Below are 14,141 nucleotides of genomic sequence, written 5' to 3' on the forward strand. Positions count from 1 at the left end.
AGCGCAGTTTTATTGAAAATGGCTGGGGGTATCTCAAATTTGTGTCACTCTTCATGCAGATTTCTTATTGGTTTAAGTATTTTTCGGTAATGCCGATATTTCCATATCCGCGTAGTTTTTCTTTTATTGAAAAATTTTGTAACTGGTGTCTCGCAGTCCAGAGCACTTGACTGTAGCTTTCTTGCTTATTTTACTCTGTTATCATCGATAGCCCTTATATCTCAATTATAGTACAACATATTTTTCAACATTATCAGAGTTACCTTTAATTTCAACTGTTTTTTTGGTGTGAATTTATTTGGACAAATTTATTTTTTTATTTAATTTCACTACTATGTATTATTTACTTAATAACCAAATAGATTAAATTTCATAAACAAAATTTTTGCCATTCAAGTGCAACTACATGGTATAAAAGTAACACCACTTCCACTTAGCAGTAGAACTCTGAGCACCTATCCCATTTACTGACTTCATATACTTTTATATATGGTACATAGAAATTTCCAGACGTCTCACAATCACAAGACAATATAGTATGTACAAATGAATATGTATATAACTACAAACATTTAAAGTTTCTAAGAAAAGGCGGAGCCGTATTCCAAAATTTTTTCATCACGAAAATACGCTAACAACCTTCTTAAAAAGGGCGTGGTTCTCGCGTGTAGTCTTCGTTATAATAACCTCACACCGCCATTTAAGCTGACACTAACACACATGCACATACATATGGGTTGCCTTACACACGTACGCACACACACATTTCAATAAATGAAGGCAAGCATGTTTGGTTCGTTTAGCTTCGGTCGGGGCGGTGCACGTTGGTTCAAAAACGGGGGTAGCAGGGATTACACTGCACAAAAATTTTAAGAAAATTTAAATTAAAATGATTTATTTTTTTCCTAAACATTCTCATAACAGTAATGCAAAATGATTCTATATTAGGAATTAAGCCAAAGGCTTTTGACAAACTTTTATTGTTGCAAGAAATGTATGTTTGTTTTAGAGCTCGGAAACACTTCTTACCGTGCATTCGACTAGTATAAGACATTCGAGTGATGAGAATGGTGAATAATATACCCTTAGAAATATATTGTGTATATGTATGTGTATAAGTGAAACACCCCCATAGTGCTTGGATGGTGGCTCATTATGTTAAGCAGTGTATCGCAGCAACATAACAACGCAAGAACTTGGGGTGATTCTAAAGAAAATGACGTAGCGCGAGGAAACTGTAAATAAGTATAGAGCATAAGCAATGAAGGAGTATTCCTACACCAATGAATGGTGGGGTTCGTGTGGGCTGTTGTAAAGATAATCGAAAAACTATGGTTCCAAGTCGAAGCAGACATCTGATTATCTGGCTATTGGTGGTGGTTTTTGACAATGTGATAAGGCACCGTCGCATTAAAAGAGACTACATGTAGAATACATAAATAGGTTTCCACTGTGTGTATGTTCATATATACATACAACATACATACACGCTCGTGTTGGGATTATTTTAAAGTATTCAAAATGTCTTAAGCCTTCATGGTTTCGTGTATTACCTATGGATTTATTCTAATAGTAATATAAAATATCTTGACAAACATAAATTATTTAATTCTTCTTTAACACTCCACAAAAAAAAAACAAAGTAAATAGTTTTGAGCTAAATCTATATTAAAAAATAAGAAAATTTATAAGTAATTATATTTATTTTATTACATTGAAATGTAATCAAATTTAATTCTTTTTCGGCGGCCAACATTTTGGGGAAAAACATGAATAAAAATAAATGCAACTTGAAACACAACATTCCAAATTATGAACAATGCCTCAGGTGTCACGAAATTACTTCCGTTTTTGTCCGGAATTTATAATAAATAAAAGTAATATAAATTGATTTTAATCTTTCCGATTTAAATGCGCGCGCAAGTCCATAGCTAATTTTAAAAGAGTCCAATATTTTCTTTTGCGGAATATTTAAAAAATTCAATTGAACTATTTGGATCTGGATCTGTAAATATACACTCAACTTGTTTGTTGTCCCTTGAAAGCTCCTTGCTATAAAAAGGATTTTGTTTCAAATTACCCCATTTGAAAACAAAAAGTACTGTTACGTGCTGTAGCAAAAACCTTTTTATAGGTAGCAAAATATTAAAGCATACTTTTCGGCTGCAAATTTCACTGCGTGAAATAAATGCGACTTGCCACTATAACGGCCTAACATTGAAGGTGACGTATTTAGGTAAAATTGTATTAAATAATAAAATCAAGCTGTCGGTTGCAGAAGAGGATACAGAATTAACTTAAGTTAGTATGAAAATTCATGAGCCTCGCTGACTTATTACATTTATGATTTGAAAACTAAAATGTAACGCTCACTACGCTAATGTGCAGTGAGTCTGTCCGCTATAGCTGATTCTGCGGCAATAGCATTCTACCTTGGCCTCTGACCTGTTTCGCCCAGATTCAGTCTGGGATTGGCTTGACGTGGCTCCGCCCCAAAAGCAGTCTTTAGCCTTCCTATATTCAGGGCTCAAACCTTTTTCGTGCTTGCCACACAAAACATTTTTGCTGCGGCAAGTTCCCTTTGCACATATTTTCTTTTTAGCTTCCTTTACACACTCGAATTTGCAATTCCTTTCAACTGCGTAACTATTTTTCCAGTTTTTCTCCGCTTTTACATGCGTACATATATTTTTCTTCAAATATATATACATATATATATTTATATATATGTATATCTGTGAATTGTATATAAAAAGAAAATCCTTGAAGTTGTTTGCTGTTGTTGTTCTTGTTGTTGGGTAATGTCGAGATGGCGGGATGGCAACCATACTGCTGGTACGTATTTTTGTCGTTGGAGAAACATTCCCAATGTATGAGTTGGAGTGGCGGCACTCTAGAGCCATTCCGTGAGTAACTGAACGAGAGAATAAGGCGTTTACATGCACTCACTCGACTAGCTGTAAAGGCACAACCCGCATTCAATTGTCGTGGAGGTGGAGGTGTCGAAGCAGCGCCTTTTGTGAAAAAGTACAGTTGGCTTCAAGGATTTTATTAATTTAAGAACATTTAATACGAGTAGTATGGGTGAATTTTTCGATTATGACTAATTATATTTATTGTGCACATAAATGAATTTGCTATATATTTTAACTATTTCTCATTTTTTTGATTTCATACAAGCCTGTATCTTTAACCTTATGGCAATAAATAATAAAAGAGAAAACAAGGCCAATGATTCATTACATATTTTTAGACCTAAGTTATAATATTACTTAGTTTTAATCTCGATTTTCATAATATTTTTATTTAAAAATATGTATTACCCAAATACGCAATATACTAAACATGAAGATATCATATAAATAGTATGTGATACACACTGATATAAAAAGTTTCTAAACTTAAAACATTCGCCTTACTTTAAGCACTAATTGTTAAAACTAAGACCATTAATCTGAAAAATAACATATAGTAAAATAATAATAATAAATATTAACAAAAAAACAATAAAAAAAATTTGGTGTAATATTTTCTTGATCAATAATAAGATTTTTGTCTTAAAACTATAAGAATTTTCCTCTTATTAATTGGAACTTGGTCTTATATCAAATTATTAATATGTGTTTTCCAAAAATCTTAGTACTTAGACCAAAATCTTTATATCAGAACTTTTTTAACCGCTACCCGCTATCATAACTTTGTGCCTGCAACGTGAACAGTCGAGCCGATATAGCCTTCAGTCCGTCTATTTTTATACCCGCTACCCATAGGGTAAAAGGGTATTATAACTTTATGCCGGCCGGAAAAACGCCTGCGATGCTTTCGTTTGTATGTAATGCGTCTACATGTTCGTCTATGTGTATGTGTATGCAGTGTAGTTTTGCAACGAAGATGAACACGACAACAATTGCTAGATTTTTAGAATTAAAAGCGACTTTAAAAAGACTGCGATGGCTTTGCTGGTATTGTGCAGTATAAACAATAATTACTATAGTAATTGTAGTGTGCGAGTTCGAGTCCCGGTCGTTTTGTTTCTCTGCGATTTTTTGTTGCGATGTTTTTAATGCGATTTATAAATTATGCGATTTATATTTTTACTATACTATTTTTTAATATTTTGTGGTACATTGTTTTGGTAAATTTTGAGAATATTACCGCAATATTTTAATTTAACTCAAAATGGATAGCGGGTATCTCACAGTAGCTTTCTTACTTGTTCTGTCTGTCTCTTTGCTCATATGAACAACGAGATTATAATAGATAGAGCTATAACTTTTTCGACAGCTCTTGTTATTTTTGTATGAAGATGAAGTTTGTTTTGAATTTTGCCACGCCCACTTCCGACCTTAAAATTAAAAAAATCGAATAACAAGAATAACAAAAATGGATAAAATTAAAACTAAAATAAATATGATTTCTGAAAGTTTGGTTTGGATCAGATAAGAAATACTTTTGTATGGGGAAAACACATACTTACTAAGGGTCTTAGTAGCTTTGGCTGACAATCTGGTATATTTTTTATTTATGGTATATTTTGAATATCTGTATATATGTATATACTTTATGTGGTCGGAGATGCCTACTTTTGCCTGTTCACTGCCAACACAAAGTTGTAATATCGTATAGTCGCGGAGTTTTCGCGGCATTTTTTACAATATAATTAAATTTGTCGCAAAAGTTGCGGAAGATTGTCGAATAGTTCCGAAAATGTATAATAATGTAATTTTAATCAATAGAAATTATTTTGACTTATTACATTGTAATTTATTTATTTTAAAGGGCTCAGAAACAATTTGTATAATGTGAAACCTTATTTTGGAATTTGATGTTATGGTGCACTGTTCTTTTCCCGACCGTAAAGGCAATCGGTTATTAATGCTAATGTCCTCCAGGACTGCTAAAATCTTATTGTTAGATTAACAAATTACACTCTTTTAGACTCTAATTACAACAGAGTGCATACAAAGTAAAAACTCTCGTTATAAAATTACTTTCGATATTCTTTTTTCCATTACTAACATTTTTAAATAACAACGATAAATATCATTTGCGGTTGTTGGTGTCTCCATTTTGACTTCAGACAGAGAATATTTTGAGGCAATCTGAAATTAAATTGTTTGCTTTGCTTTCAACTAGCAAAATATACGATAAGGAATATATATGTCATTATAAATTAGTTCAATCAGTTTAAAGGAAGGGCGTGTAACTAGGAGTTAATATAGAGGTAAGGTTATTCGTGATATTAATTCCAAAGGGAAAAAGGGATAACTAATGAATATATGTTTGAATACATATGTATGACTGTACATACATATGTATGTAATGTAATATAGATAACTTCTTGTGAAATTCAAAATGACGCTTTCATTTTTAAAATTGAGAAAATAAGATTGTCACATCTTAGCATTTTTTACTTAACTCTTTTTATTTATTCTCTCCTTTCAAGTTGCCATCTATTCAATTTTCCCTTACTTTTCCACATTTAATACCAAAAATGACAGCTACTAGTATAGTGGAGTAGTCATAGCTAGCGCCCGGACACGGGATACACATCCGCTAATAAGTTACCGACTCGCTACTCACATTCCATTTCCAATTTCGTACCCATTGCCACTCATTCTATTTTCCTTTTTCAAGGATGCTAACGTCTCGACCCACACTTCGTCCGTTTTGAGTGGGTTGTGTCCTATTAAAAAATAACACATAAGCATTTCAGCTTATATACAACAACATATACACATAGGCAAATGCATAGCAATTTAAGATGCTTATAAGTATATAAATGGGATGAAAAGTAAAGCCAAAAACATCGAGAGAAAAACTTTAGCCGTTTTCCGCTCTTGAAGAAAAGTTGCTCAAAAATATTTACCAAAAAAGGATGGTATGGCATGTGAGATGTTATGGTGTTATGGCGTAGTAAGGGATGTTCTCGGCACTCTGCAGATGGTTGCTATATGCTATGTTTTGAGTGGGTGTGTACGTATGGGGAAAGTTGCTTCTAAGCGTGTGCGCAGGGTGTGCATCTTTTGTATAAATAAAACCGACAACATTTCTGTTTTTGCGCGAAAATGTGATTGCTAAGACAACCTCCTGTTGGACGGATATTTCTTCGAAAGAAATGCACCATGGAAACGAGGAAGCTACCAAGTCACTAAATCATTTGCACTAAATCATTGTAATTCATAATTTTAATTCAATATTAGAAAGAAATACTTATTGGTGGGATTTCCGATTTTCCTTTAATTAGAATTCAATAATTTTCTTTTGTCAACTTCAAGTTTTTATTTTGTAGAATAAACCGCCATTTTAAGATTTTATGAAACTGTTAACAGCAATAGATCTAATTACAATTCTTTGAAGCCCTATTCAACTGTTTCTTCAATAATTTAAATGTTTACTATCTTATCAATAAATGTAATTTAATACAACGAGCGCCAATTATTTCAAGCTTCGCATAGAGCGAAGAGACATCAGGGAAAGTTTGATAAAAGGAAAAAGCTCAGATCTCATTAAATATAAATTATAAGATTTTCATCAAATATAAGATTTTAAAAATAAATTAGTTTGAAAATTATTGGGAATTCAAAAAATATTCTATATATGTATTTCGTTTAATACTTATTTTGCAATACTAGATATTGTTGCGCGCGGGAGAATCGAGAACGTATGTATGTAACAGGCAAAAGGAGTCATCTCTGGCCATATATATATTCTTGATCAGCGTTAAGAACCGAGACGTTATTGTAGAAATTATTTAGGAATTAATTTTGTATGGCGAAAAATGCCTTAGCTGCTTTGTCTGACAATTTGGTACGTTTAGTACTCAGTGGCTTTGGTATATTTTTAATATTTTTGTGGTGCATTAATTTGATATATTTTAAAATGAATACCGCACTGTTTTGATTTTATTCAAAAAGGGTAGCTGGTATCTGGTAGCTTTAGTACTTGTTTAAATTGATTTTCATTTCATTTACAACTAAGAGGTTCCTGTCTTTCTATACCCGCTAGCCGTGCAAATACTTAGATCTCAGAAACTATTTATATATTTTCGACATCACTTATGTATGTTTGCACGCAGTTTAAGTTTCTTTAAAATTTATATCACGCGTGGGCGTGATAATACGATTTTGGCGATACTATAAAAATTGTAGAAGATATTTACGAATTAGTTTTGTATGGCGAAAAATGCCTAATAGGGTCTTAGCTGCTTTGTCTGACAATTTGGTACGCTTAGTACTCAGTGGTATATTTTTACATACCACATATTGGCGTTGGTATCTGGTAGCTTTAGTACTTGTTTAAATTGATTTTAATTTCATTTACAACAAAGAGGTTCCTGTCTTTTAGTTTATAAAAAGAAGTTGCATGGTGAAACAAAATAAATAATAACGGATTCTGAAGTGGGATTAATTTGAGTTCCGGTTTTGCCTTATTTCTTGGCTACGTTAAGAAAAATCTTGAGGAAATAATCTCCGAGGTCACTATGAAAAGGGATGATCTGAAAATGCTAGCAGTTGACCAACGGTCATCACTTTCTTATGCCTGCTGAGCTTAGCACGACGTTTCCAAAAGGTTTATGCGACAAATATTTAAAACAACTTGGAGTGACCAACTGGTTTTATAAAAAAAACATGTTTAGAGTTTGACCACTGGGAAAATAAACAAGTTTTTGAACAGTCACAGTTTTTCATTGAAATTCCTTATATGGATTGAAAAGTAAATTTACAGCCGGCTGCAGAAATATAATTTTTCTCCAAATTTTGCTTTAGCTGGTTTTGAGTCAAAATATATGTACTACTATATGTACCAACCCCTTTTCAAATGTCCATGGGCTTATTTAAATTAGATAAAAGTTTTTTAGTGCCAGTTTGCATAAATTTTATTTGTATACCCGCTAGCCTTAGATGCGTAAAAGCGAATTATAGCTTTATGTATTCAGTAATTGTATGAAATAGACCTATCCGTATGAACAGTTAGGTCTCAGACACTATCCGTATGAACAGTTCTCAGATCTCAGAGACTCTAAGAGGTAGAGCTTTATTTTTTCGGCAGCACTTCCTATTGCCCGCAGAATAAGTTTGCTATCGACTATCAAAACAAGTAAGAAAGCTACAGTCGAGGTTTCTGGACTGTGAGATACCCGCTATCCACTTTGAATAAAATACAAATATTGCGGTATTATTCTTAAATTATACCAATAAATACTTTAAAACTGTATCAAACGGTATTTTTGGTATATTGATATGGTACTACATTTAAGATATACTATAGAGTGCAATATATACCAGATTGTCAGCTAAAGCAACTAAGTAAGTAGGCGTTCTTGTCCATATAAAATTATTTCTTTAATAACTTTGACAATTCAGGAATCACAAAAACTATTGCTATTATTATATGTACCAAAAATCGTGGCTTTAAATATAACAAGTAAGAAGCTAGATTCGAGTGTGTTCGTCTGTGAGATTCTTACTACCCATTGTGAATAAAAGCAAAGTATTGTGGTATTATTCTCAAAATATACCGAAAACTCTGCAAAAATACTAAAATATTGCAATTGGTATACTTGGTATACCGATTTAGTACCACTATCAGCCAAAACAACGAAGACCCCTAGTAAGTAGGCGTTTTTGATCATACAAAAGTATTTCTTTAATTGATCTGCGTGCAAACATACCAAATGCTGTCGAAACTATAAGAGATAAAGCTAAATTTTTCTCAATAGCACTTGTTATGTTTGCGGGCAGATCAAGTTGGTTTCAAATTTATGCCACGCCCACTTCCGCCCCGAAAATCGACAAAACTCGAATAGCAAGTGTAAGTCTAACGGGTATTTCACAATCGACCTTAGTTTTTTTACTTTTTTGTATGTGAATCCAAATCATAGAGATTCATACACAATATAGAAGAAGGCGTACTCGTTATCAGCGCCAACAGCGGAGTTAATATAGTCTCAGCATACATAGTACATAGTACATAGTACATAGTACATAGTACATAGTACATAGTACATAGTACATAGTACATAGTACATAGTACATAGTACATAGTACATAGTACATAGTACATAGTACATAGTACATAGTACATAGTACATAGTACATAGTACATAGTACATAGTACATAGTACATAGTACATAGTACATAGTACATAGTACATAGTACATAGTACATAGTACATAGTACATAGTACATAGTACATAGTACATAGTACATAGTACATAGTACATAGTACATAGTACATAGTACATAGTACATAGTACATAGTACATAGTACATAGTACATAGTACATAGTACATAGTACATAGTACATAGTACATAGTACATAGTACATAGTACCCTGATCAATCCTTCTTCTCCATGTTACATGCATATTCTTCTTTCCTTCTTTACAACAAATAATAAGTACAGTACAAGGGCGCGGTCAAAATCAATAATAAGAGCAAAACAGTGCGGTATTATTTTTAAAATTTGTTGTATAGATATAGTGCTACATTCAAAATATATATACCAAAGAGTAATAAACACACCAGATTGCCAGATCTGAGATCTCTGAGATTTTAAGAAATATAGATATTATTAAATTAAATTATTAATTAAATTATACTAAATTATAATTTAGTGCCAGAAGGAAATGTATGAAACAGGCAAAAGAGGCATCTATAACTCTATAAAGTATATATAATCTTGATCAACGTCAAGCCGAGACGATATAGTCATGTCCGTCTGTCCGAATAAACACCTAGATTTCACAGACTATAAGAGACAGAAATATCATTTTATACCCGCTACCCATAGGGTAGAAGGGTATTATAACTTTGTGCCGGCAGGAAATGTATGTAACAGGTAGAAGGACCCTATAAAGTATATATATTCTTGATCAGCGTCAACAGCCGAGACGATCTAGCCATGTCCGTCTGTGTGTGTGTGTCTGTCCGTCTGTCCGTGTGAAACACTGGATCTCAGAGACAATAAGAGATAGAGCTATAATTTTCGACAGTATTTGTTATGTTTGCACGCAGATCAAGTTTGCTTCAAATTTTTGCCATGCCCACTTCCGCCCCACAAATCAAAAATCGAATAACAAGCGTAACTTTAAAGCTACAGCTGCGAATTTTGGTATATACAATAACTATAATAACTATAGTTGTTATGATTCCTGAAAATTTGATAGCGATCGGATAAAAATTGTGGAAGTTATTAAAGAAATACTTTTGTATGAGTAAAAACGCCTATTTACTGGGGGTCTTACTTGCTTTGGCTGACAATCTGTTAAATTGTGCCGTTTATGGTATATTTGAACGCGGTACTATATTGATATACCAAATATACCATTTGGTATATTTTTAGTATTTTGTAATATATACGGTATATTTTGAGAAAAATACCGCAAAGTATATTTCTTTTATTCAAAATGGGTAGCGGGTATCTCACAGTCGAGTACACTCGACTGTAACTTTACTTGTTTCAACAGCACTCGTTATGTTAGAAGGCACCGTAATTTTAAAGCTAGAATTGTGGTATATACAATAATAACTATAGTCTTTGTGATTTCTGAAAATTTGGGTGCGATCAGATAAAAATTGTAGAAATTTTTAAAGAAATACTTTTGTATGAGCAAAAACGCCTACTTACTAGGGGTTTTAGTTGCTTTGGCTGACAAACTGGTATATTTTGCTCTCTATGGTATATTTTCAATGCAGTACTATATCAACACACCAAATATATAATTTGGTATATTTTTATTTTCGTAGCGTATTATGTTGGTATATTTTACCATTATTTTTCTTTTACTCAAAATGGGTATCGAGTATCTCACAGTCAATCCCACTCGACTATAGCTTTTTACTTTTTTTGTCAGCTATTGTTATGTTTGCACGCAGATCAAGTTTCTTTAATTTTTTGACAAAAATCATATCACACCCTAGTTTTTAAGCTAGAGTCGCGAATTTTAGTGCATACAATAATAACTATAATCTTTATGATCCCTGAAAATTATATTGTATAAGTTATTTAAGAAATTCTTTTGTATGGGAATAAAAGCCTACTTAGTACGGGTCTTAGTAGCTTTGGCTGACAATCTGGTATATTTTGTACTTTTGATATACAAATGTAGGAGTATATCAATTACCAATTATAACCTTTGATATATTTTAGTATTTTTACATGCAGACATGCCTAAATCGACCCATCTGTTGACGCTGATGAAGAATATATATATACTTTATGGGGACGATAATGACTTCTTCTGCCCGTTACAAACAATTTTTGCAGAAACAAAGTTATAATACCCTTTTACCTGATGGGTAGAAAATTTATTTTATTGATAAGAAACTTTATGAAGTGGTGGGTTGCCTAATTTAAAAATGGCGGCTACGGCTGTTTTACTTTCAGGGGTGGAATGCGGGCGTTTGGAGGAAGGCTACGTTAATTCGATCGCTGCCTTCAAAATTATGCAGAAAATGCAAAATTAGAAACGAAAAACATTACCAACCCTTGTAAACTAGTTCCATTCAAAAGTTCTAATTTAAGGGATATTTTCTATAAAATGTTCGTGAATTTGATTCTCTGATGTATTGAAATGAAAACAAGTTTAACTTGTGTATAATATACACCAACAGCACTCAACCATAAAGGTGACATCCAAAAACTTCGTTTACGATTAAGACTATATAGACTCCATAGAATTAATTTGGGATAATTAAGAAATATAATATATTTAATCACGGAAAGAATATTTTGTGGAAACAGAAAATACATGTAATCAACGATCAATTTCAATGAATCGATTAATATCTCACATCGATGGATAAAAACTTTGAGGTAATGCGGGCGTACTCGACTGTGAGATACCCGCAACTTATTTTGAATAAAAGCAAAACAGTGTGGTATTATTCTTAAATTACACCGCAAAATACTAAAATATATCAAAGGTTATTGTTGGTATATTAATATAGTACTACATTCAAAGTATATTATTAAGCCAATATTATAGTTATTACATACAAAAATTCGCGACTCTATCTTTAAAATTACGCTTGTTATTCGAGTTTTGTTAATTTGTGGGGCGTAAGTGGGCTTGGCAAATTTTGAAACATACTTGATCTACGTGCAAACATAACAAATGCTGTCGAAAAAATTATAGCTCTATCTCTTATAGTCTCTGAGATCTAGGCAGAAACGGACGGATGGACATGGCTAGATCGTCTCGGCTGTTGGCGCTGATCAATAATATACATATATACTTTAAAGGGCCGAAGATGCCTCCTTATGCCTGTTACTTACATTTCCTGCCGGCACATATAATACCCTTTTACCCTATGGGTAGCGGGTATACTAATTCATCAGAAGAAACATATATATTGACATGAGGTTTTAGAAAACTCAAAAGGCGTAGTAGATCTAATTTCTCCAAAAGCTCTTTTCCAAACGATTTTATGACTTCGTTAACTCGAAGCGTAGATCCGCGTCATCGACAGCATTAATGTCTTTGGAGAATATGACAGTATCTAACGGTCCTGGTATTGCCGATTTATTTGCGGACTTTTTCCAAAAACATGTTCTGTTTCAAGTTTTCAAAATTCCTTCTCTTATCCTTATCAAGTAAATCCATCTAATTGTATTGTTGGTCCTTTAATTACTTAAAACTCTATTTTAACGGAACTATTGATTATAAAACCCGTTTTTTCGACAGGCCCGGATGGAGTGCCTAGTTGTGTGCTAGTATATCTAAATTGTTTGCGATTCCGAAAGCATTTGAAAAATCATAACTTCTCAACTGCAACATTTGTGTAAGTCTATAATTTTACCTTACTAACATGGGTTTGTGAAATCTAGGTCCACATCTACTAACTTATTGGAGTTCCCCTCTATTGTAATTAAAGGATTCGAAAATAAAATGCAAACGGATGTCATTTACACCGATTTTAGTAAGGCTTTTGACTCAGTAAATGATCACCTCTTACTGTGTAAAGTTAATCTTTTAGGGTTTCCTCATAGCCTAATTGAGTGGATCTCCTCATACCTTTCCAACAGAATACAGAATGTTTATTATAATGGCTTTTCATCTAAATGTGTCCAAGTTACTTCTGGTGTGCTCCAGGGTAGTCATTTGGGTTCACTTTGTTCATAAATGACCTTCATTCTGTTATAGAGAATTCCCGTGCACTTACGTACGCTTATGACGTTAAGCTTGTCATAGTCTTGCGAGCAATGTGACCTTAATCGTCTAGAATCATGGTGCAGAGTAAATATGTTATGTCGAAAGGATTCAACGATCCCTACATCACTAAAACTTTGTACGTCTCACTGGTTCGTCCTATCCTTGATTACGGATCTCTGAGGATTGAGTCGGTGCAAAAACAATTTTTGATATTTCCTCTTCGTAGTTTAAATTGAAACGCTAATATTAGATTACCAGCTTATCGCAGTAGACTTTTATTACTAAACTTTCCTTCTCTTTCTGACCGTAGAACTATGCAAGGTGCTGTTTTCATACAGAAACTAATTAATGGTGAAACATACTCTTTGGAGCTGTTAAGTCAAATTAGTTTTGCGGTTCCGGTGAGGATCACTATGTATTTTCTTCCTCTTCGCATTTCACGTAGAACTACTAACTTTGCTTGCCATAATCCCTTCCGTATTCGGTGTGTGAATTATAATAATCTCAATAACGTATCATAGTTTACTCCAGTAAATCTATTCCTCTGCTTAAAACCTCATTAATAGCATATGGGCATTTCCGGCAAATGGTAAACCCCGACCGAAAAAAATCTTTACATTCATCGTATTTTTTGTATAATGTCTAAAATAAATATCCAAATTTTCATAATACAATGGATCCATAGCATATTTTAGTTGTTTTATAAAAACAAGTAACCCATTTTAATAAAGGCAAAATATTGCGGTATCATTTTCAAAATATACCGAAAATACTAAAAAATACTAAAAATATACCAAATGGTATGTTTGGTATATCGATATAGTCAAAATATACCATAGACGGCACAATGTGCCAGATTGTCGGTCAAAGCAACTAAGACCCTAGTAAGTAGGCGTTTTTGCCCATACAAAAGTATTTCTTTAATAACTTCCACAATTTTTATCTGATCGCAACCAAATTTGTAGGAATCATAACTACTAT

Source organism: Drosophila sulfurigaster, chromosome 4 (genome assembly GCF_023558435.1).
Source record: "Drosophila sulfurigaster albostrigata strain 15112-1811.04 chromosome 4, ASM2355843v2, whole genome shotgun sequence".
In the NCBI taxonomy this organism is placed as follows: Eukaryota; Metazoa; Arthropoda; class Insecta; order Diptera; family Drosophilidae; genus Drosophila; species Drosophila sulfurigaster.